This window comes from Hyaena hyaena, unplaced genomic scaffold, assembly GCF_003009895.1.
Source record: "Hyaena hyaena isolate Hyena2069 unplaced genomic scaffold, ASM300989v1 scaffold_2, whole genome shotgun sequence".
NCBI classification, from domain to species: Eukaryota; Metazoa; Chordata; class Mammalia; order Carnivora; family Hyaenidae; genus Hyaena; species Hyaena hyaena.
In genome coordinates this window covers 7366287-7391513 of record NW_024080634.1, presented here as the reverse complement: position 1 = coordinate 7391513, position 25227 = coordinate 7366287, and the positions used below count along the sequence as shown (strand labels likewise).

Below are 25227 nucleotides of genomic sequence, written 5' to 3'. Positions count from 1 at the left end.
GGAAAGGCAACGGACTGTGCTCTGGAGTTTGAAGGTTAGGCTTCCCGAGGAGGGAACAATTGAGTTCAGCTGATAAGGTTTTCATAGGCAGGGATAAAAAAGGGCTGTAGGCATTATGGAAAAAAGGAACAGAATGAAAAAGGGTGAAGGTGGAAAGAGCCAATGATCTCACTTGTGGGACAACTCAGCAATGTGGCTCTAACCCCATCAATTGGATGGCAAAAAATCACAAAAACAAAAATGCATTCAGTTACAGAATCATTAAAGGTATTTCATTAAGTATGAAAGTATATAGGTCATACTGGTCTTAGTATGAAACTCAAGAGCCTGAAAGGTAGCCTTCTCTTAGTAACATCAGAAGAACATAGAGTCTGGGATGCCTGGGTGGCTCGGTCATTTAAGCATCTGCAGCTCAGGTCATGATCTCACAGTTCATGAGTTCAAGCCCTACATCAGGCTCTGTGCTGGCTGCGCAGAGCCTGTTTGGGATTCTCTCTCTCCCCCTCTCTTTCTGCCCCTCCCTCACTCACACTTGTTCTCTCTCTCTCTCAAAATAAATAAATTTAAAAAAAGAATAAAGGGCACATTTTTGTTTTTTAACCTTAAAATTTGTGAATATTAATTTTTTAACTAAGAGATTGAAGCTCACATTTGTTCTCCATCATTTCTGCCTCCCATTTGGACATTCCAGTCACCAATTAGAAGTGAGTTTGCTCCAGACCCCACAAACCCCATTTTATCAGGAAACTCACCACCAGCTCTCCAAGCCATCCCGTTCATGTAAACACCTCGTCTCCCCCTTGTTCCCTCCTGCCTCCCCCACCGGACATCTCTTCATGGAGTGGCTCTGAGGGAGAGGTTATGTTCCAGAAAGGAAGCAAGGAGAAGTATCAGCAAGTCTTAGTTACAGCTCAAAGGAGCTTACAGGCCATCCTGCCCAGTTTCTTGATATTTGGTTTTAGACTCCGAAGACCAGAGGGACAGTGACCTTCACAATGTCCACAGAGCCTAAAATCCGGGATCTACACCAACATCTCACTGCAGATTCTCATGCCTTGTGCTGTACTATGTTTGTCCCCAGATAATTTATTCAAATGGCAGAAACCTATGTCAGAGCTCGTATTGGTATAAAAAGAGCTGCGGGTATCAGTGTAAGGCTGGCAGGATGTGAGGGCAAACTGTTTAACTCATTCTCTCCCCAGATTTGGCTGATGGACCTGGAGCTTCAAGCTGATAAAGTGCTAATAGGACGATAAGAATAACTTCTCCAAAGTTTCAAGCATAAGAAGATCTCTTAGTGCACACTTTGCCAGATCAGGCTAGAAGCAAAGTAGTGTCCCCAAGGCATTTAACTCAGTGTGGAAGCAGGGACCAGCCCTCATTGCCAGAGCTTGCCCTTTGCTTTTGGAGCTTTAGTGGCTGCTCACTGACAATACACTCAACATCTTGGCAGGGACAGGGATCTCTCAGAACTGTATTATTTTGCCTTTCAAGGATTGTGACCAGTTCTAGCCTTCTCTCTCTGCTCCTCCTTCCCATAACACGCCCTATGGCCCAAACAAGGTCCCTGTTGCATTAACTTCTTCTTGATGCCAGCTTGCCTCAACTCAGAGCTCACAACCCACTCCATTTTTTTTCTTAATTGAGGTTGAGACAGTTGGGGAAGCAGATAAATACATGTTTGGCCCTCTTCTGTTGAAGACAATCATGATCAAACATGCCAAGTTTGAGGATGTCATTTAGGATAAGGAATGTGGCTGTGTTGTGTTCCATGGAGGACCTGAGAGAACTTTGAAATTATCAACAGCAGCAAATTCTGAAAAGGAGCTTAACAAGCCAACTACTCGAGGTATAGAAAGACTTGGTAAGACAAAGTAATGGTATTTCTGTAAACCCAATAGAAAAGCTGGCCTCGTAGGTAAGCTTTCCCAACTTTTATGACAAAGCCAGTTACCCCTAAAGACTGTAAAGGATGATTTCTTGCATAGAACAGGTGAATGGCCCTCAATGAATTATTTACTTGGTCATATGTTCTTAAACTTGATTTCATTTATTGATTTTTAGACCATCCCATAGGGCACAGCCTCCAAACTAGTAAGTCATTTGCCCTGTTCACTCTTCTAGCAGATTTCCAGTGACCTGTCTCCCTTTGTCCTCAGGTTTCTTAGCAGAGGAACAGGTGAGACTGAGAGCAACCTGTGGTCAGTCACTGGAGAGATTTCTCCATTTTCCGACCATCATTCCCAACAATAACAACAAAATCCTCCTCAGGAAAACACGAGGGCTTTCTCCTACGCTTCTTTTGTTTATGAATTTTTTTTGATAGAGAGAGAGAGACAGAGCATGAGTGGGACATGGGGGGCAGAGAGAGAGGGAGACACAGGATCTGAAGCAGGCTCCAGGCTCTGAGTTGTCAGCACAGAGCCCGACGTGGGGCTCAAACCCACAAACTGTGAGATCATGGCCTGAGCCGAAGTTAGATGCTTAACTGACTAAGCCACCCAGGCACCCCTCTCACGTGCTTCTATAATGGATGGCACAAGGGGCACCTGGGTGGCTCATTCACTTAAGTGTTTGACTCTTAGTTTTGACTCAGGTCATGATCTCAGTTTGTGAGTTTGAGCCCTGCGTCAGGCTCTGTGCTGCCAATGAGGAGCCTGCTTGGGATTCTCTCTCTCTCTTTCTCTGACCCTCCTCAACTCTTCCCTCTCTCTCTCAGAATAAATAAACTTACGAAATAATAATGGGACGGCACAAAAATTACCCCAAAATGCAAAAGTTACTTAACAGAAAGGAATCTCCAAGTTATTCCTCTAGAGCGTGAGTAACCATCTTCTGGGTTCCATGATTCTCCCTGGGAAAGTCTCTGGACTTAGCCCTGGAAGTCTCACATCCTGCAAAACCCCTTAGATCTTTTGTAGTCAACTGCTAAATTTTTCAAACTTAGTTTGAAAATAAAGTGTTAGCAGAGGCATATGTCCTAATTTGTTAGCACCAATCAGACCTTTGCTAGGGCATTTGTGTGATGCAATTTGGTCACATGGGAAAATGTGTGCTTAAAACGTTAGACACAGGAAATGATCACCACTCTTCATGGGGGGCTAGACACCTTCTTTTAAACTTTGCCAGAGCTAGTTGTTGATTCCAGGCCCCCACCTGCAGCAAGGCTCGGGTGTTGGTGAGGTACAAAGCCCCACTGACGTGAACCCAATGGTGATCCAGTTTCCCCTTGCCTTATTCAAGTTGAACTCTGTTGCTTTAGCTATTGTTGGTACAACCTCATATCTCATGTTAAATTCACACAATTTGTTTCTGGTTCACCGGAGATCCACTTCTACTAAGTGAACGGTGGCAATTCCCATCAACGAAAGGTAGATGGTAGATTTTGGTTCCTGAGCACACACAGAACCTCTTTTCTGCTTCTCCCAAGTTCAGTCCCTGGCCTCTGGCACAGTCCACTGGGTGCACGTTGCCTGTTTTCTGGCTCTTTTTTTTTTTATTATTTAGCAGTTATTGACATTGTTATGCTGTAACTCTCTCTTTTGTAGCATCCTGAATCACTTCCCTATGAGCCCGTACAGCTCCCAACTCTGATAACCACACAGAAGAACATCACAAAACATTCTGGTTCTGCATCAGTACCCCTTTTTCTATATGACATAAATGCACTTAGGACCCTTTTAGACATTTGTGATTAGCAAAATTGGGTAAACAGCTAGGGTTTTTCCTTTTGGATCTTTCCCATCGCAGAACTGTGACTTTTGCCAAATATTCTGGTTATTGCGGAAAAACTGAGCCATGCAAATTGGCTAAATTAGGCAAAGTGAAAATCCCAGCCCAGCTTTCATAAACTCTAAAGGACTTCACACCAAAGATGTAGTCGGAGTGCAGAAAGAGGGTATCAGGCACACATAAATATCAGCTGCAAACCCATCTATTCTTTGTCGACCTCAGCAGAGGGTCTGTGCTGCTTAGGAAAGCACCCCCTGGAGAAGGTGCAGATCTACCCAAAGCTACGCACACGTTAAACAGAAAATGGGCTCAAAGGGAAGACCGTCCATGGTCACTCTTGTCACATGGTGTTTCACCTTATCAAGTGTACTTATAGACACTACTGAGTCCTCAGCACAACAAAGAGATGATAAAGAATGCAAATAAAAGGATGCTTTTTTTTTCTTACTGTCCTTCTCCTTGATGGTCCAGCCTGAAGAAGAGAATTTGGAGAATTCTGAGGCAAACTTGGGCTCCCGAAAGCCAGGCTGTGCCTCCTTCACCTCCCTCGATGACTGACAGGACCTACCCAGGCTGGAAATGGCATGACCGGATTTGCCTTACTCCCCCACTAAAGAAATAATTCCTTGGGATAATCCCCCTTCGTGCATTTATTTTTGGCCACATGCTGGAGGGCATTTTATGTCTCCGTCATCTGTTCTGTCCCGGTGGCTTCGGTTTGCTGCTGTGGTCACCCTCGTCCAGAGGGAACGTTGACTTACAGCTTGCTCTTCTTCATCTTACATCCATTGTCAAATTTCTGCTAATCACTGAACACTTGCCTTCGCTCACTTCCCTTCTGAAATCTGTGTGTACTTACTAGGCGGCGGCAATTCCAAAGGCACCGCCTTATGGTTTATCAGTCAATAAATAGCACCTATCACCCACCAGAGCACACATACCAACCGGAGCACTACGGTTATCGGCTTAGACTCACAGTGATCTCTTGGGCAAACAGCGTCATGGTTTGTTTTTCAAATTGTTTAATGGTGTATCTTATCTTACTCGTCAGCTCTCACTCTGCAGTGTGGAGACCAACAGAAAAACCCAAAATGTAATCCTTGCCTCAGAATGCCAAACCGTGATATGATTTCTTTCTGGCAAAACAGTACACTGGAATGGGAAGAAAGTATAGGTTTAGTCTCTGTTAGGCATGGATTTGATTCTAGGATGTACTGACTGCTTGACTGGGGGGTGAGTTAACTGATTTGTCTGAGCTGGTCTGTGCACTAGTGAAACAAGGGAAGTAAATTTATCTCCTGGGGTTGTGCGTAGTTTAGATGAGGGAGAGGGATGTGTCTGGTTCCATGAGTGCTCTGTCAGGGGACCCCAGGGGAGCGGGGTTCTATGGGGAAGGTGGCTTGTATCAAGACACTCTTCCTGCCCATTGCGTTCAGCCACTGTGACAGGATACTCACTTGTTTTGCCTGAACCCACACCCCCACTAATGGTCTTATGCGAATCCCCATTCTAATACCTAGATTCTCTTCTTTTCTGTGTTTGAAATGAATTGTGGGACAGATCGATTGTGGGATACTTGGACTTCTCTAAGATCCGCTGTGTTTCATAGACCAATGGAACAGAATTGAGAACTCAGAAGTGGACCCAAAAGTATACAGCCAACTAATCTTTGACAAAGCAGGAAAGAATATCCAATGGAAAAAAGACAGCCTTTTTAACAGATGGTGTTGGGAGAACTGGACAGCAACATGCAGAAGAATGAAACTAGATCATTTTCTCACACCATGCATAAAAATAAACTCAAAATGGATAAAGGACCTGAACGTGAGACAGGAAACTATCAACACCCTAGAGGAGAAAGCAGGAAACAACCTCCTTGACCTCCACCGCAGCAACTTCTTACTTGACACATCCCCAAAAGCAAGGGAATCAAGAGCAAAAATAAATGATTGGGACCTCATCAAGATTAAAAGCTTCTGCACAGCAAAAGAAACAACCCAGAAAACTAATAGGCAACCAACGGAATGGGAAAAGATAGTTGCAAATGACATATAAAGATAAAGGGTTAATATCCAGAATCTATAAGGAACTCACCAAACTTCATACCCGAAAAACAAACAACCCAGTGAAGAAATGGGCAGAAGATATGAACAGACACTTCTCCAAAGAGGACATCCAGATGGCCAACAGACACATGAAACAATGCTCAGCATCCCTCCTCATCAGGGAAATACAAATCAAAACCACACTGAGATACCACCTCACGCCAGTCAGAGTGGCTAAAATGAGCAAATCAGAGAACTCTAGATGCTGGCGAGGATGTGGAGAAACGGGCACCCTCCTACACTGTTGGTGGGAATGTAAACTGGTGCAGCCCCTCTGGAAAACAGTGTGGAGGTTCCTCAGGAAACTAACAATAGAACTCCCCTATGACCCAGCAATAGCACTGTTAGGAATTTACCCAAGGGCTACAGAAATGCTGATGCATAGGAGCACATGTACCCCAATGTTCATAGCAGCACTCTCAACAATAGCTAAAACATGGAAAGAGCCTAAGTGTCCATCAACGGACGAATGGATCAAGAAGATGTGGTTTATCTATACCATGGAATACTACATGGCAATGAGAAACAATGAAATCTGGCCATGTGTAGCAACATGGAAGGACCTTGAGGGTGTTATGCTGAGCAAAATAAGTCAGGCAGAGAAGGACAAATACCATATGTTTGCACGTATAGGAGGATTAGGAGGAACTTGACGGAGTAAGAAGGGGGGAAATGATGGGGGAAAGGGAGAGAAGCAAACCATGAGAGACTCTTGAATGCTGACAAAAACTGAGGACTGATGGGGGGGGGGGGGGGGGGGGGGATGGGCATGGAGGAGGGCACTTGTGGGGATGAGCACTGAGTGTTCTGTGGAAACTAATTTGACAATAAACTATTAGAAAAAAATAAAAAATAAATAAAAACATAAAAAAAAAAAAAGATCCGCTGTGTTTTCACCAGTCCTCAGGCAGAGACCGTGAGCTGGCCTAAAATATTGCAATTGATTTCATTCTCCAGAAGCCCTGCTTCTTCTTCCGAGGACAGCAATGTGGGTCTAAGAGTTTCCGAGAGGGTTTTCGGAGTGTCATTCTATGTTTTCTTTATCAAAAACCACTTGAGTAGTCAAATAGTTTAGATTACTTGAATAAATAGGACATCGTTAGCTCGTTCCCAGGAAATGAATTTTATCATGCCAGTTTTCCTGAAGTGCCTTGCATGGCAGTGATAAGCTATATGCTTTGTGCCACTGAGTTAAGCATTGTTTCTTGACTTTTATGGGACATTGGTGTTCCCAGAAATCAAGCATGAGAATCTATCTCCAATCTTGGTGATAGAACCTAAAACAATATTTGACGTTACGCAAACACCCCTTCGGTTTCTTGTTTGCTGCTGATGTGTTGACTCTGCCTGATACTGAATCAAACACAGATACAACTAGCCTGCTTATGTGTGCAAGTGAGGAGGAGTAAGATATGGGGTGGGGAGTGCACAGACGGTGCTCCCGGTTCCCTGTGAGGCAATGCGCTCCTACAAGCAGTAAATATATGGCGGAAAGCTGGTGGCATGGAAACCACTTGGGAAGGATCAGCAGGGGGCCAAATGTGGAAGCAGCAATGCTGGTCAGTTCACTGAGTCCTAGAGATGGAATTTCAGTTAAGAGGGAAGCCTGCGTCAGCAAGGTCGTATCTGGTTTTGTTAGGTGTTGATTTTGTTAGGTGAGTGGCAAGTAATGGAAAGCTTCTTTACAGTTGTTTGTGCAAAACCACGTGTGTATTCACGATGCACATGGGTAGGCACGGAGATACTGGCACAAGATGAAACACCCATGGGAGACGCCGAGGCTGTCTTTGCAATGCGTAAATAGGATCCTCATAAATCATCCATCATTTATTTTTGAAATTTTTTTTCTGATTTTTAGGTTTGTTCTCTAAGGAACTGTAATGAACAAATGTCAGGACACCCAATGTCAAATAATGATGTTGTATTTATTTTTTTAAAAGGAGCACCTGGCTGGCTCAGTTGGTTGAGCGTCTGACTCTTGATTTCGGCTCAGGTCATGATCTTACGGTCTTGGTCAGGCTCTGAACTGACAGCACAGAGCCTGATTGGGATTCTCTCTCTCTCCCTCTCTTGCCCCTCCCCCCCACTCTCTCTCTCTCTGTTTAAATAAATAAAGATTAAAAAAACTCCTTTATTTAAAAAAAAATCTATCACAAATCTGACAATAGTGACACCATCTTTCCACCCGCAGGCTAAGTGTGGGAGTGACCTTGGGGGCCTTGGGAGTATGGTGTACTGTATTAAATCTATCTATCTTCTGTCTGTCTATCTACCCATCCATCCACCCCTCTGTCCTTCATTTCCTGATTTTCTGATGAAACTTTCTGTTTTTCTTTAAATTGAAGGTCAGGATAGCTTCCAATTTAAAATGCCTCCTGTCAGAAAGACTAAGTTCAAGTTTGGTTCTCAAACATGCATTTATACTATTGTGAAGAGCTAGTCCTGGAAGTGAAATTTTGTGGAGTAGGACTGGTTCTACCAGTCTGATAGACAACTAGGTAAATACATGCCCCTTCAACACACACACACACACACACACACACACACATACACACACACACATGCACCATATTGACCAGGTAGCCAGTATTGTGGTCACAAGGCAAGGCAACATAAAACATAATTTACCTCCTAAAGATTATGTTGGAATCCCACTTGCTTTGTGGTATATTTCTACTTTTTTTTTTTTAAGTTGAAATCAAGCACTGGAGATGTTCATACTTTACCTAAATGATTAACACTGATTTTAACCAAGACTATAGAAACACTCCCTTTGGGGTCCTTAACTCATCTCCTAACCTCTAGCAGATAATAAGGAATATGGAAATATCCTCATCCCTCACATGAGTTGCTGTGAATTCAAAGAAAATCAAAGGCAGCCCTGGAATTTTTATTTTTGGCCTGCATTCTGCAGAAAGATTCCTCCAAGAGTTTGTCCTCACTGTAAGCTGAAAGTAACTGATACCCCTGGATCTGATTGTACTTGGCAACACAAGAAAATTTTAGTGAGTTCACTGCGCAGGAAAAATCAAGACTTGATTCATGGGCTTGATTCCTCTTCTTGAGCCATTATCCCATAAGAAAAGACATTGTGACTCTGGCCCAGACACACCATTCATTTTGGTTTTCATGAGAAAAATTGTCATTTGTTGAAGTCTTGCCATGGATCAGCAATTTGATTGAGGTGTATTATATCCATTACCTTGTTTAATTATTATTATCTATTAAGTTATTTATGCTAATAGTACATTTACTATTATATTAACAAATCAGGGACCCCTGGGCGGCTCTATTGGTCAAACGTCTAACTCTTGGTTTTGGCTCAGGTCATGATCTCACAGTTTGTGAGTTCAAGCTCTGTGTCAGGTTCTACGCTGATTGTGCGGAGCTTGCTTGGGATTCTCTCTCTCCCTCTCTCCCTGACCCCCTCTGTAAACAAATCGGTGTCTGTGAGGTAAGGATTATCCTTTCTACTTTATAGATGAGAAAACTAAGTTTTAGGTTAAGTCATGTGCCCAAGACCAAATAGCTAGTAATTTGAGGCACAAATTGGTGCCTCAAGTTGAGATTCGTCTCACTTCAGAGCTCACACTCTGAATCACTCACTGTATTTTACAGCCACCCATGTGAGTCACCTCAGGGTTAATGGAGCTGTAGTAATGGATCACACCATGAAGATCAGAAATGGCCACAAATGAACACATGACATCAGACTGGAGTCCTGTTTGATTTCTAGCTATAGACATCCTCCATCTTTTAATTTTAATTTTATTTATTGTTTAATGTTTATCTATTTTTGAGAGAGCGAAAGCACACACAAGCAGGGAAGGGGCAGAGGGAGAGAGGGAGACACAGAATCCAAAACAGGCTGCAGTGTCTGAGTTGTCAGCACAGAGCCCAACATGGGGCTCAAACATGGAAACAGTGAGATCATAACCAGAGCCAAGGTCGGTTGCTTAACCAACCGAGCCACCCAATGCCCCTATTTACTTATTTATTTATTTATTTATTTATTTATTTTAGAAGTTTAGTTATTTATTTAATGTGTGTGTGTGTGTGTATATGTGTGTGTGAGAGAGAGAGAGAGAGAGAGAGAAAGAGAGAGAGAGAATCCCAAACAGGTTTTGTGCTGTCAACACAGAACCCAACATAGGGTTCAAAGTCATGAATGGTGAGATCATGACCTGAGCTGAAAGCAAGAGTCAGACTCTTAACTGACTTGAGCTACTCAGGTGCCCTCTCCTATTATTTGTAAAATAATACATAAGTGGAATCATTTATAAGGTGATCTCACAGCCTGGTTTCAGATGAGGAGGTTCTCAGGTGAGGGGACTGTGAGGCAACTGGTAACCTTAGTAACTTCCTTCCAGTAGTGTTTTCAGCTCATGACAATAATAAAATAGAATGGTGTTCCCCAACCCCAACTCCACATTAGAATCACCCAGAGAAACTTTGTAAATGGCCAAGGGATTGTGATTTAGTTGGTCTGGGGAGAGGTCTGGACATCAATATTGTGTTTCCCATCCTGAGGTGATGGGATTAAAACCAAGACTTAGAACCAGGGTGGGGCAGACATAGGAGAGTATAGGGCACAGAACCAGGGTGAGGTAAACTCAGATTTCCAGGTCCGGTTTCCAGCCCACCATCTCCTCCAAGTGAGCCTCCCTCTGAGACTTCCTCCTGTTTTCATTTATTTAAACATTTTATTTATTTCTGAGAGAGAGAGAGACAGTGTGAGCAGGAGACGGTCAGAGAGAGAGGGAGACACAGAATCTGAAGCAGCTCCAGGCTCTGAGCTGTCAGCACAGAGCCCGACACAGGGCTTGAAGCCACAAACCGTGAGATCATGACCTGAGCTGAAGTCAGACACTTAACTGACTGAGCCCCCCCAGGCGCCCCATTCCTCCTGTTTTCAGACCTTCCTTGTGATGGTGGTGCCTGTAGAACCCCTTCTGTGGCCACAGAGAGGGCCGCCTGTAACCTTTCCCAAACCTGAAGAAAAGAACATCTTAGACCCACCATGTCCATGTGGTCATCTGCCTTCAATGTATCCAAGTCCCTCAGTTGGCCCTCTGGTTACTTTGATGCCTTCTTCTTAAGAAGAAAAGAGGCTGTTCTTAGTCTGGAGTACCTACTGGTTCCTGTTAGTTCTGCAGACTAAATACCTTAAAGGTTATAAGACAAATTCCCACTGTCTCATTAGCCACCAGTGCCATTGTCCCGAGAGCCAGGGACAGGACACAGCTTTTCCAGGAGTCAAAAGAAAATGTTCTCTTTCCCCCACTTCCCTAAGTCATTTTGAACTCTGGGTTGTGCAGGAATGGAGTGGAGCCAGAGGTAAAGATTTTATTGGCTGGGCTTAGATCTCTTTAGAGGGGGCAGTTGGAGACCTGGGGGCCCTGGGAGTCAAAAGTTCTAAGACAATCTCCAATCTGTTCCATATCAGACAGAAGCAAAGTGGAAGACAGAACTTTGCGGAGGGGTGGTTGGTAACCATCAGATGAAGAAAGACAATGGTCTACGGTCAGGTCCTAAGGTTTGGTTCAGTTCGAGTTTCTGTGCCAAGCCTGAAATGTCAACTCATCTCTGCTTTCCTGGTATATTTTTAGGGTCTCAGCTAAGGGACCAAAGTCCATCCCATTGGCCTCCCTTGTGTACGATTTGTATATGAGAATTAGCTGTTGTTAGGCTCAGAGAGAATGAAGGAGGTACAGTCTGGTTTATATTACATATTGATCCCACCTCAAAACACATCTAATCTGGTACAGTCTTTCCTCTCTTCCTCCCAGAGTCTGGTGGGTGAGAAACCAGTCTGACCACAAAGAGCTTAGGGAGCCGGCGTTAGGAGCTTTGTCTCGGGTTCAGTTTGTGCCAACAGGATAGTCACCAAAAGGGGGTATTATTTCAAAGAAAAGGGAAGAAAAAAGGGAAGGCGGTGCCTCGGTATATTTCTTAAAGGGGTCAAGCTTCATACCTTCTAAAAAGGAAATTAAGAAGGACTCAAGCTTGGGAGTCACTGAGCAAGTCTTTATTCAAGTAACAAACGGACAAGACTAGAAATGCAAATGCAAATGATCTCATGTAGTTTACGTCCAATTCAACACAAGAGAACCAAACAGTTCATTTTAGGAATGGTTATTTTATGGTAAGAATAGCCTAGCATGGGAGAGAGCAAACGATAGCCCAAAGGTCAAATGCGGCCCACGTGCTATTTTTATAAATAAAGATTTATTGCAACGCAGGAGTACAGATTATTTATGGCTACCTTCATGCTAAAATGGTGGTGTGACAAAATTGAGACAAGGAAGTATGACTCACACAATGGGAAATATTTACTATCTGGTCTTTCAGAGAAAAAAAATAAATTGCCAGTCCTGGATTCAGCAGTTCAAACAGTATAAAATGTATCGCTTGAAACAGACTTCCTGGTCACAAGAAGTAGAGGAAGTGTCCAGAAATAAAGGGGTTCTTTCCAATGAGGAATTATTGAGTATCAAGTCCAAGGTTTGTCCTGGGAATATACAATAATAAAAAAAAAAATGCTCACTTTATAATCCTGCCCTTCAGAAAATTACAGTCCAATAGAAAAAGTCAGAAGATAAATAGTCCCAAAACCTTGTAGCTTGAGAACCCATCCAATATCTTAACTTTCTAAAAATTTAGCCCAAATCTCACTGATTGTGCAGACAAGGGAGAGAGACATTCAGTGTTTCTGAATTAGACATGAGCTAAGTCCGATCTTTTAGCCACGTTTCCATTGTTGGCCATTTGTTACTTAAAGACTTGACTCAGTGACTCTCAGGCTTGGGTCCTTCTTTCTTTCTAGACCATGCTGAGGTCACAGAGCCAGATTCGGAAGCAGTGAGTTAAATTTCCACTATTCGTTTCCTCCTGGTACACTGCACCATTTGGCTTGACAAGTTGGTTTATTTGACATTCACCAAGGTGAAGGACGCCTCCACTATGGGCCAGGTGCTCTTATACCAGCTATGAAGACAGCAGTAAATAGAACGGACCCTCCACACAGTCCCATTTTCTTTCCTCTTCACCTTCAGCTTCTAGGTGAACATACGACTGCCTCGTTCATCAGGGGGTAAAGAAGACAAGGAAGGCAGGTGAGGGTCACGGGGATCAACAAGGTGGCTGGGAGGCTGGGAATGTGTCACTGAAGAGGGTAGTCTTGCACTGAGATGGGCAGAGATGGAGGAGTTGGCCAAGCAGACAGAGTCCTGGAGTGGAGGCTGGAGAAGGGAGGGGGCATTTGTGGATGTGCAGGGGGATAACGATGCCAGTGGGGCAGGAGAGGCATGGGGATGAGGAGGGCTAGGGAAGAAACCGTGTAGAGCCTGCAGGCATGGTAAGAATTTGAAAGGAAGCTCCTTGGGCACTGATAACAAATACTGACGGGGCCTCTCTCTTTAAACTCCTTGCCCTGGGTGTTTGTTTGGTTTGGCTCCAAGGGGGCATGCTCGTGCACGTGTGTGTGTGTGTGCGCGCGCGCTTGCAGGATAGGCGTCTTTTCCACATGGAGCCCCATGTGAAATCCTGGTGCTCAGGTATCTCTCAAATCACGGTCAATGTGGCTGAAATAAGCATCAGAAAAGGAGCAGAGGGAACAGCATATATTTAGAAGCGACTTTGGGTAGATCTGAGAAGCACATAACCACAGTAGGGCTGGCTCCCTGATTACGTTTTCTGTTTGGGTAAAGAACCAAGAAAGAGCATGAAAAATGCACCATTTGGGTCTTGCCTGAACCAAACAAAATGGCCAGGGAACACAGCATTGGGTAGAGGAGCCCAGAGCCCACAAGGGAGGTGGCCATGACTGCCTGGACTGAAGTGTCTGTTAAGGATAATCCCTCCCTGGACAGATGAAAAGGGTGTGGGGGCTCCCGCGGGCTCAGTCAATTAAGCATCTGACTTCAGCTCAGGTCATGATCTTACAGTTCGTGGGTTCAAGCCCTGCATCGGGCTCTGCACTGACAGCTCAGAGACTGGAGCCTGCTTCTGACTCTGTGTCTCTCTCTCTTTCTCTGCCCCTCCCTGCCAAAATAAATAAAAAAATTTTTTTAATTAAAAAAAAAAAATAAGAGAGCATTTTACACTCAACATGGGGACCAAGGGAAAAAAGAGACCAAGTCATTCTTGAAAAGTTTAGACTAAAAACAAAACACGGAATAATCCACGGAGGGTGAAAATCCCACACTGCTTTGCCTAAGTTGATTGAGGTAGTTGCCTCAACTGTACACACTGCTGTTAAGTTGCTGTTTGCAGCACAGCGTCTGGGTCTGGAAAGCAACTGCGTTTGTACAAATTGGAAATGCCAGTGGGTCGCCCCCGTCCTTGCTATTGGCCAGGGACAGGGAGGTGAGCAGCAGGGCTCAGTGCAGAGGCTTCAGGCTCCCACTGTCCACTGGCGATCTGAGCTCCAAGACCCCAGTCTTCGATGAGCCACCCGGAATGAAAGCAGTGCCCCGCTGCTTAGGAAGGTGGCCTGGCTGCCTCACACTTGAGGAGACGGCAGACCTGAACATTCTCAGCAAGAAAAACATGTCTTAACCAAAACGCAAACCAGCCACTTGGCACCCAGTCTCTGTGACGCAGGGCTCCCCGACCGGCAGGAAAACCACAGTAAAGGACTGATTAGGCTGCTAGAACACATTCCAGGGCTGTCCGAGGCTATTTTTATTTTACAATAAGGTACAATATGTTCCATGATGCTTTCTCTCCTGGGCTTTTTTTTAAAATTATATTTGCATACTCATCAATTCCAGTAAATCACAGAGAATCTTTCAATCATTTGAACAAATTAACCATGTGGGGTGTGTTTGTTAGATTCAAGAGCAATAATAATGCACACGTGTAACTTTTATTGTGAGCAATACCCTGATGGCTGGTACCACCTGTTGCCCATGGAGATCCTTGATCAGAGGTGGGCCTTTCTAGAAACGGAGCCCCAGGGGGTTGGTGCCTGGGTGGCTCAGGCTGTTGGGCATCTGACGTCAGCTCAGGTCGTGATCTCACGGTTCATGAGTTTGAGCGCTGCATTGGGCTGACAGCTCAGAGCCTGGAGCTGCTTCTATGTCTCCCTCTCTCTCTCATACTCATTTACTCTCTCTCTCTCAAAAATACACATTATTAAAAAAATAAAGAAAAGAAACTGAGCCCCAGGAAAACTCTGAAGTTTTAGAAACCAAATGCTTGCATTTCTGAATCTTTTTTTTTTTTTCCTTTGAAGAGAAGTCAGTTGTGAAAGCAATGTTCGGTTAAGTGTTATTTGGTCAAGCAATGTACTCACTCCTTGTAATATTCCAAGAACTTTACCCATAAGAAAGTAAACGTTCCTGTTTTCACTTAGACTCCATAAAAATTATCCTTGTTTTGGAAGAAAGAATAGGTCCCCTGTAACATAATGGATATTCAACAACCCAGATGCATTTGGGCAACGACTTCCCACCCGCCTCTGAAAGGAAAACAGACAGCCGGTGTAAGGTTACTGGTAAAGCCCAGACCATGCATTAAGACTCACACTCAAGAAAAACTTCCTTGCTAATGCTTAACTTGTTACCGTAACCGTGTTTGACTTTTCAGAACTTCCTAGCGACTTTTTAACCGTTTTCAACCAGGAACACTGGACAGTGTGCATCCAATCCAGTCATCGGGCTCTCTGAAGAAGCTCTAGACTCGATGACCTTTGAGAACTCCCCATTGTTTTAACTTTTTGCAGACTTTGAAAAATCTGGAGGTCACAAGAGGTTAGCCACCTGCAATGCCATGGTGGGCGTCTACGTTTCTTGATAGCCATCGAAAAAGAGGGCAAGAAGCAGCAATCACTGCAATAAAGTGTATTTTAGTACAGTGGTCCTCGAAGATACAAGGGTGAGGGGGGTAGAAATGACTAGTAAATCTGGGTGCTGTATCTAGTTTTTCATAACCAGGAGAGAGACTAGGGCATGGATCCCAGAGCTAGAAGCCCTGGGAGGGAAAGGCAGTAAAAACAATACTCATATGTGCAAATCTACACCTCATAGACTCTTGTTCTAATGCTTTAGCGCAGTTTTGCTGACAAGATCATGAGATGGGAGCCAAACATCTGCATGAAATGGTAAAGTCATGGCAAAAATGTCCTTTTTTCACTGTCATCCTGTCACAGCAAAGCAGAGACATGGAATGTTTGCTATTCCCATTTCGAGGTGAAGTGAGAACCCAGAGATGGACCTGGGCCGTGAGTGGAGGTGCTGGTCTTTCCCTCGTATCTCTAATTTGTATTTTGAGATAACGTTGGAGGAGCTGATTTTTTTCCTATCTTTGGTTTGCTCATTAGCCTGCAAAGATCTTACACATCTACGCAGTACCTCATCCATTGTTTAACTATTATTTTTTATTTAGCTTTTATAGGGTACCAAAAATGTGGTTGGAGTTAAGTACCTTTTCTACTTTTCCAGCTACAGTGGAAATTCTTTTTGTTTGAAGCTCTTCAAAAGAAGAAAGGCGGGGCAGGAGGCAGGGGGAGGAAAAACATAAAATTGAATCAGGACCCAGAAGAGGTTTTTCAAAACTCATGTGTTCAGATTCCTTGCCAAGTGAGTCCTGTAGTTTGCCCATGGGTTCTCTTCCGAAGCAGGATGCCTTGACCAAGTGCCCTAGGTGGCTATTAAATTTGGTGTACTTTCTGGCTTGGTGGCTCTGTGACCTTGGGCTGTTCAGATAGCAATCTCGTGGGAACTGAGGATTGGCTACAAATATCAAAGTTGTAAAGTAAATGTCAAACCAAAGAGATTTCTGGTTGAATTCTTAGTAGCAAGTGTGAACATACCCCCAGGAACATCTGGGTCCTTGAAATATTGAAAATGAGCAAAAAACAAAAACAAACAAACAAAAACTAGTTCTGAGTTCTTCTCCATCTGCGCCATGTGGATAGATCTTTTCTTCCTCCTGTATCAGCAAGCCAGGGACCATAGCTAGGGTTCAGAGGGAAATCACTTGTTTCTGCAAGTTCACCTTCATCCAGAAACACCCTAGGCACCCATGGTCGCAGCTGCCAACCCACTGGTAAGGCTTGAACTTACAGACCTTCCCAAGGGACTTGCCTTTCCCATGACAGGGGTGTCTTTAACCAGGGAGTGACCTCTGAGAACAAAAATGCTTTGTAAGGGAAGGACAGGTAAAGAAATTTTAGAGAGCCCAAGGGAGAAACGTTCTTCTCCTACACTCTTGTTTCTCTATACCAAACCCTAGACAATATAGTATTGGAAAACCCTTTTATCTAATTATTCCATTTTTTGTCCTCTTTTCCTTTCACTGGGAAAAAAATGTCTTCCTTTTATGAATAACCTTTCAGAGGACTTCTTCTTCAAGTATAAAGCATGACAGCCTTCAACTTGGAAGCAGGATTAGGCTGATTTTTAAATAACGTACTTTCATTTTGTCTTCACAATTAACAAAAAGAGGTATCACCGTGATTGAGCTTTAAGATGCCTGTATTCATATGCTTGTATTTATACCGGACACACACTGTGGGTCCTGCTTTGGCCCAAAGGGTAGCTGTTAGCCCCTTGTCAGAGTTTCCTCATGGCTCCTCTGAGCCTTGGGAAAGCCCAAATTGCTATAGTTCACCACTGGACCTGGTCACCTACCAAAAATGAGCAGAGTGCCTGAACACCATTGATCTTGATGGATAGCCAAGATCACTTTCATTTCAAATGAAGACCAGCAGGAGGGAATGTTGCAATAGGTGATGAGCCAAGACAATAGGAAGGAAGAGATTGGGGCTTGCTTAACTCAACCAGCATCGTCAAAGCTTTCTGCGTGAATAGTCAGGCCGCCATGATAGCAGCTAAAACACTACACGTCTCAGCCGCTTATGAAAAATAAGCAGAAGATTACCAAGATGGTGTAATAGGGAGTCTGACTCCATTTCTGATACCTGACTGCTTTCAAGCCCCACCTCACTCCCTCTTCTGTTCCACATCTAGGAAGCTGAGAAGAAAGCCTGGGTGCCCCTTCCTTTGACAGTGGTGGAAAGTTTCAACCCAAGCTCCTACTTACACATAACAACTCTCCCTCTGGCTTCATCTCCTACCCTTAATAAAGTACAAGGCAATCCCCTTTCTCTGCTGTCTTAAGGTATTTGGGGATCATCTTGGGAGGCTGCCCTGCTCACCCCATAAAGCCTCACTACATCAGTAGCAAATCTTTCCACGCCCTCTTGGTGGATGCATGTATGGTATCATCGACATCAACACCTGAACTCACTTTTGGGTGAGGGGTCCACCCGCTTCTGGAAGACATCTTCATAAGAATTTACTTAACTGGACGTATCACTTTTACCCTTGCCCTTTTCCCTATTCCTGCTGGTGGTATAACAGCCACCCCCCTTACAACGTGGAGACACGCACCTGTGCTGAGTAGAAGTACTGGGTCCCTGGTGACATTGTGAGTTATCCCCATCCCCACCCCATCCCTATGCCACCTGCTTCTGGGCCTCTCGAGTCATGAAAAACAAGCCAAATTTGTTCAGGTGCTTCTTGTTCAAGACAGTTCCAAGTATAGAACTGTGACTGAGTTGTGTCTTGACACCCTGAGTAGAAATTAGTGCCCGGATGTGAACAGGTGAATATCGAAATACTTGAGCCACACCTAGAACTAAGTCACTCTCAGTACAGTGGCCCCTGGAACTAAGAGCAGCCACAGAATATTTTCCGGGCCAGACTCCATTGGGGAGAAAGGAGCCTACATAAGCTCACAGAGAGAGCCTGTTTTCATAGCTGGAAAATGGCCTGAAAATTGGTCTACAGTAGAATGTGGAGAGAGGTTCAGAACCAAGCATTTTTGTTGGGAAGCCACCCATATATCTCAGTCATACTGTGAAGGTACCTAAGAGAACCAAAGTGTCAGGAACAAGGGAGACCACGTATTGAGCACCAGTTCTTCTGTTGTTGATGTGCTAGATGTGCAAAGAGAAGAGAATAGAGGCTTCCTTCCCTTACCACCCAGTGGAGGAGTTAGCACAAGCATGCTAAAGAGCCATAAAGGAAATGACAATGAGAGGCTCAGCTAGTTAAATGTTCAACTTCAATTCAGGTCATGATCTCACGGCTCATGAATTCGAGCCCTGCGTCGGGCTCTGTGCTAATAGCTCAGAGCATGGAGCCTGCTTCGGATTCTGTGTCTCCCTCTCTCTCTGCCCGTCCTCTGCTTGTTTTCTGTCTCTCAAAAATAAATAAACATTCAAAAAAAAGAAAAAGAAAAAAAGGAAAGCCCCAAACTAGAGTCTCTGTGTCCCAAAACCTATAAAATCTACTGGCACCATTCACTGACCATATTGATTTTTGGGAAAGTGAAGGTCTCAGTTAAACTCCCAGCCTTTCTGGATTTTAGCAGGAAACTACTTTTTGTGGAGAAGCTGGACATCAGCTTCCACTGCAGCATGGAGAAAGTGATCTAGTAACACACCCAACCTGCCTGACAGGTACTGCCTCTACCTGCGTGGCTTATTCATGAGTCAGAAAACACCTTTGCAGCCAGCCTGGCATTTTATTTCATTCTCAAACTTGTCAGACTTGGGATGCCAAACACATTTTAAAATTCAGAAATATGAAACATTGTAAAAACCAGTCACTCACTACTCAGCTCTCCAAACTAGCAGATGCCTTTATGCGTAAACTCATATTTGCAGACATGTTAATGTAGGCAGGAAAGAACTCTATAGTAATACCAAGGACACCACTCAAGCTGGGTCTACAGAACCACGGGAAAGTCAGACATCGAAGCCGTTGTGATGGTTTCAGAGGATCGTTGGCCCTTTCAAAGAAAGTTCCCAGTTGTGAAGCACTCGTTCATGAGAGACCTTTAGACCCAGCCTTAGTCAGTCTGTCAGAGAGATCACAAAGACTTGATGTCCCTTAAGTTTGTCATTGTTACATCTTGCTGAAAGTAAGTTGTTTGACTTGCGTATTTCTTTATGCTCTACGTGGAACCAAGACCACAATAACTAATCACTTCATGTCATATCGTGTAGAACGTTTATTCAAAATATGGTCCAGGGCTAATAACATACATTAAGGTAATATATATGACTATGGTGGCATAAAGGAGGTGGAAAAGAACAAAACTATATTACAGGGAGGAGATTATATCACATGGTAACTTGAATCTACAGGAACAAATGTAGAGAGTAAGAAATGAAACAAAAAGATTGTTACGACAAAGCCTTTAGATATATAGTCTCTCACTTTTCTGATCTTAGCTTCCTTAAAATAGGTAAAATTATGTAAAGTAATAATTACAGCAATTTATTGTTGGGTTTATGACATAGAAATAATGTGTATAACAATAGTATTTCAAAAAAGGGAAGAAGAGGGTGGAGCTTTGTAAGAAAAGTTACTATATCTCACTGGTATGAAGTTAGCATGTCTAAAGTGATTTCGAGAAGTTATGGCATATACCATAAACCCTAGAAAATAACTTACTCTAAGCCACTAAGAAAATAACTCCAAAATATAGTCAAAAAGTCACTGGAGGAAGTTAAAATATTATACTAAGAATATGCATTTAATGCAAAGGAAAGTAGTAAAGAGGAACAGAGGAACAAAATGTGACATGAGATATGTAGAAAGCAAAAAGTCAAATGGAAGCTACAAATCCAACCATACCAATAACAATATTAAATGTGAAAGGATTAAACGGTCTAATCAAAGGCAGAAATTGTTAGATTGGATAAGAAAACATGATTCAACTTTGTGCTGTCCACAGGATATAAACTTTAGATTCAATGACACAAATAGGTTGATGGGTGGATGGGTGGCTCGGTCAGTTAAGCCTCTGACTCTTGATTTCAGCTCAGGTCATGTCCTCACGGTGGTGAGATCAAGCCCCCTGCCAGGCTCTGCCGTGGGTGTGAAGCCAGCTTAAGATTCTCCCTATCCCTCTGCTACTCCCCAGCTCATGCATGTGCATGCACTCATGCTTTCTCTCTCTCTCAAAAATAAATAAACTTTATATATATATATATATTTCTAGGAGAGAGAGAGACAGTGTGAGCAGGGGAGGGTCACAGAGAGAGGGAGACACAGACTCTGAAACAGGCTCCAGGCTCTGAGCTGGCAGTCAGCACAGAGCCCGACGCGGGGCTCGAACCCACAAACCGCGAGATCATGACCTAAGCGAAAGTCGGACACTTAACTGACTAAGCAACCCAGGCGCCCCAAAATTAAATAAACTTTAAAAAGAAAATCTCAGCTAGCTGTTTTTCAGAAATTGTCAATTTATATGAAAATCCAAAGGATACCGAATAGCTAAAACAAGCTTGAAAAAGAATTAAAGTCGAGAAGCTCACGCTTCAAAACTTATTACCAAACTACAATAAATGAGAGAGTGTAGAACAGCCATAAGGACAGACAGATCAATAAAATAGAACTGAGGCCCCAAATAACTCTATCATTTGTGATCAATTAATTTCAACAAGGGCGCCAAGACAATACAATGGGGAGCAAAGTCTTTTCAAAGAGTGAGGCCAGCACAACTGGAGGTCCACTGTGGAAGAATGAAGTTGGATGCCTTCATTACATTATACAAAAAATTAACTCAAAATAGACTATAGAGCTAAATGTAGGAGCCAAAATTATACAGTTCCTGAAAGGAGACATGAAAGTAAACCTTTGTGACCTAAGGTTAGGCAAAGCCATGAATATGACTTAAAAAACACAAGTAACCAAAGACAAAAAAAATAGATAAATTGGAACTTAATCAAAATTGAAAACTTTTTAAAATGTTTATTTATTTATTTTGGAGAGAGACAGAGAGAGACAGAGCATGAGCAGGGGAGGGGCAGAGAGAGAGGGAGACACAGAATCCAAAGCAGGCTCCAGGCTCTGAGCTGTCAGCACAGCTGACGGGGCTTGAACCCACAGACCGTGAGATCATGACCTGAGCTGAAGTTGCATGCTCAACGGACTGAGCCACTCAGGCGCCCCTAAAATTGAAAACTTTTAAGTTGTAAATTACACTGCCAACAAAGTGAAAAGACAACCCACACAATGGGAGGAAATGGGGGCAACGGGCACATTGAAAAGATGCTTGCAGTGTCCTTAGTCATTGGGGAAATGCAAATCAAAGCCACAATAAGAGGCCACTTGGCACCCAGTACAATAATTATAATGCAAAAAACATGGAATGTGGAGACATTGGAACCTCCTACATTACTGTGAGTGGTCCAAAGTGGTTGCACTAGTTTGGAAAACAGCTTGGCTGTTCCTCCAAGCGGGAAACATGGAGTTACAAGATCGAGTAATTCTACTCCTGGGTAAGTACCCAAGAGAAATGAAAACATACATTCCCAGGAAAACTTGCACATGAATGTTCAAGCAACGCTAGTCAAAATAGCTGAATGCCATCCACTGAGGAGTGCACAAGAAGATCAAGTTTATTTATACACCACATCATTCATCGATAAAAAGAGATGAAGTATGGATACATGCTACAACATGTATGAACCTTGATGACATGGTGCGAAGTAAAAGAAACCAAGCACAGAAGGTCACCTCTTGTATAATTCCACTGACATGAAAAAATGCACAGAAGGCCAATCTATACAGATAGCAAGCATAGCTGTGGCTGTCAAGGCTGGGTGTGGGAGACGCTGGGGGTGTGATGACTAATGTGGATTAAAATGTAACTTCTGAGGGGTGAGGAAAGTGTAAACTTGATGGTGGTGATTGCAGAAGCCCAAACAAACTAGCAGTCATTGAAATACACTTTCCAAACAGGTGCATTTTTTTGGTATGTGAATTATATATCAATAAAGGGGCTAAAAAATCGAATCCCTATATATCAGTCATGTAGTCTTGAGTTTTGGTTTCCTTGGAAAAATCATTTATTATAGTAGCATTTTTCAGTGTTTCCACTAGTGATATTTTGGGCTGAATTATTATTTGCTGTTGGGCAGTGTCCCGTTGTCCTGTGCATTCGAGGATGCTTAACAATGCCCTTGGCCTCTTCGGACTAGAAGATGGCAGTGTCCCTTCCTCCAGTTATGACAACTGGAACTATCTCCGGGGATTGACCAATGTCCCTTGGGGGTGCAAAATAGCCCCCGGTTGAGAACCACTGTATACAGTGCTTCACAGCGGTAATTGCACAAAATCAACGCTTCATTTTTTATTAACCTGTTAGGCTGATAGAAGCTTAAACACTTGCCGCTTGTTTCTCACAATAAAACTGAAGAATAGATTGTTTTTGCTACTTTCAACTTTTGTCCTGGAGCTCAAGAGACATCCAGTTAGGAAAATGGTCAAGGTGCAAAATTACAACACAGATTAGCGCCAGCTCTGAGCCTCTATTTAACTAGCATACTCGGTATCGTAATTTAGCAGTGTCTAATGAAGTATTGGATTTGCTTGCCACATGTTTAATGGACAGTCTTCTTAAATAAGAAAACATTTAGAGAAGTAAAAATGTATTTGTTTTTTATTCTATTATTGGTAATAGAATAAATACCATTAATATCTATGCAGAGTAAGAAAAAACGAGCAGGACTCTGGAGATTTAAATAAAAATGTTTCTCTTGAATTATTGTTTTTGATAACTTAGTCAAGCGAACTTCTCAATCTGCACTCAAGGAGTGTCACAAAAAGCCCGGTGATTGGAAAACACGAAAGTTGATTTCCAGGGACTGCAAGACGGCATGTGATTGGCTCTCCCACTGCCTAACAATAAGCTAAAAAGGAACGAATGAGAAAAAGAATTATCCTGAAACCCCAGGAGAGGCCAGAATCAGAACTGTGAGTCCTGGAGGAAAAAAAATGAGAAAAATGTGATGAATGTGATCAAAAGGTGTTGAATCAGTCGCCAAGAAAAGGGAGCGTGTCGCTTTCTCACAGAGCTGTAGCAACAGAAGCAAGCAAGGAGAACCACGAGCCAATGCCATGGGACATCTCGGTTTTATGTACACCTCCTCCCAAACACATTACTCACCACTGACCAGCAATGCCCATTGCCATGTACTCACTTCATGCTATGAAAATCGGATGCCCCACATTGGCTGACTATCCCTCCACAGCAAAATCATGCAGTCTTTCCATAACTGAGCCTCTGTGGTAATGAAAGACCCCACCGTGTCCTCAGGAACATCTACAAGGAACGTTAAGATGGGAGTGGGGGGGTGGTCTGAGGATTACATCCTGCCTTTCCACATCGCCCCAGAGCAGCCGGGAGCACAGCCAGCGTTTCCCAGCCCGTTTGTGTGTCATAGCGATCTCTTGCTGTACTTCCCCTGTGCTTATTTCTTTTTCCAACCTATCCGATTCAAAGAAACGGACACCGGCAAAGTCAAGCTCCTGTCCTTCCCTTGACACTCGCGCCCTGATCTGAATATTTGGCATCGCCTTTTATTCTCTTCTTATGACGAAATCCTGCCCCGGACTTTTTCACCTTCAAGTTCTGCCAGGTCTCTTACGCTGGGAGCCTCCAGTTCCAAAAACCCAGATGATCCTGGCCACGTGGTAGGAGAACGGGAGGCATCCAGCCACCGAGCCATCTGTGGTGAGAAAGCCACTCTGCACCCCTCTTGGCCGGGACACTTACCACTCTGACTGGTCCTGTTCTGCTCCTCTGGGAAATCCGGGACTCCAGCGCCGAGGGAAGGAGAAGATGAGGAAGCCTTCCACGAAGAGGGGGTGTGCACGCTGGGTGTGTGTGCTTTCACCTGGGTGTGTGTGTCTCTGTCACTGCGTGTGGTGGGTGACGTAGAAGGAGAACTTAGATTCATCTACGTTGAGGCACCAGGGTCCCGGGTTTTAAACATCTCCGCAGGCTCCCTTGTCTCTCATGAAATTTCCTCCACATCCTTGGAGTTGACAGGAACTGGCCAAGTCTTGGTCTTACCACAACCCAGCCCGTTGGGCAATCCAAGGGCGGGACTCTCTCTCCCTCATCGTTGGGTTGCCAGTTCAGTAGGGCCCGAAGTTCCTTTTCTGAAAAGGAAAGTCCATGCTGTGGGAAAACGCACTGATCATGGTTTTTTGTTTCCCATGTTTTGTATTTTCGGAGGGGTGGGGGGGAGGTCACGTTTAACCAACCCAAGTTAGCAAAGAGAAAAATAGGGTTTGACCACCAAAGAAGAAGCATCTGGTGCAAAGGTCCTATAAAATGCAGACTTTGCCAGGCGCCTGAGCGGCTTAGTCCGTTAAACATCCAACTTCGGCTCAGGTCATGATCTCACAGCTCGTGAGTTCGAGCCCCGTGTCGGGCTCTGTGCTGACATCTCGGAGCCTGGAGCTGCTTCCGACTCTGTTTCTCCCTCTCTCTCTGCCCCTCCCCCACTCTCCTTCAAAGGTAAATAAACATTAAAAAAAAATTTTAATGCAGGCTTTGCCCCACTTTGGATGTTTTC

General features: G+C 43.8%; 1 protein-coding gene across 4 annotated transcripts in view; it reads right to left on the bottom strand.

Moving 5' to 3' along the window:
• The window catches only part of KCNJ15 (potassium inwardly rectifying channel subfamily J member 15), a 74220-nt gene extending 49544 nt beyond the window's left edge, over window positions 1-24676 (bottom strand). Inside the window, exons 1-3 of one of the 4 annotated variants that reach the window (XR_005527919.1) lie at window positions 24420-24676; window positions 23845-23966; window positions 11863-13078 (exon numbers count right to left, since the gene is read on the bottom strand). The gene's annotated coding sequence lies outside the window, so the exon portion shown is untranslated. Of the gene's footprint in view, window positions 1-11862; window positions 13079-19333; window positions 19710-23844; window positions 23967-24419 lie in introns of those variants that run through there. The other 3 variants (XR_005527920.1, XM_039229405.1, XM_039229418.1) reach the window with 3 other exon arrangements.
• Window positions 24677-25227: the final 551 nt, after the last annotated feature.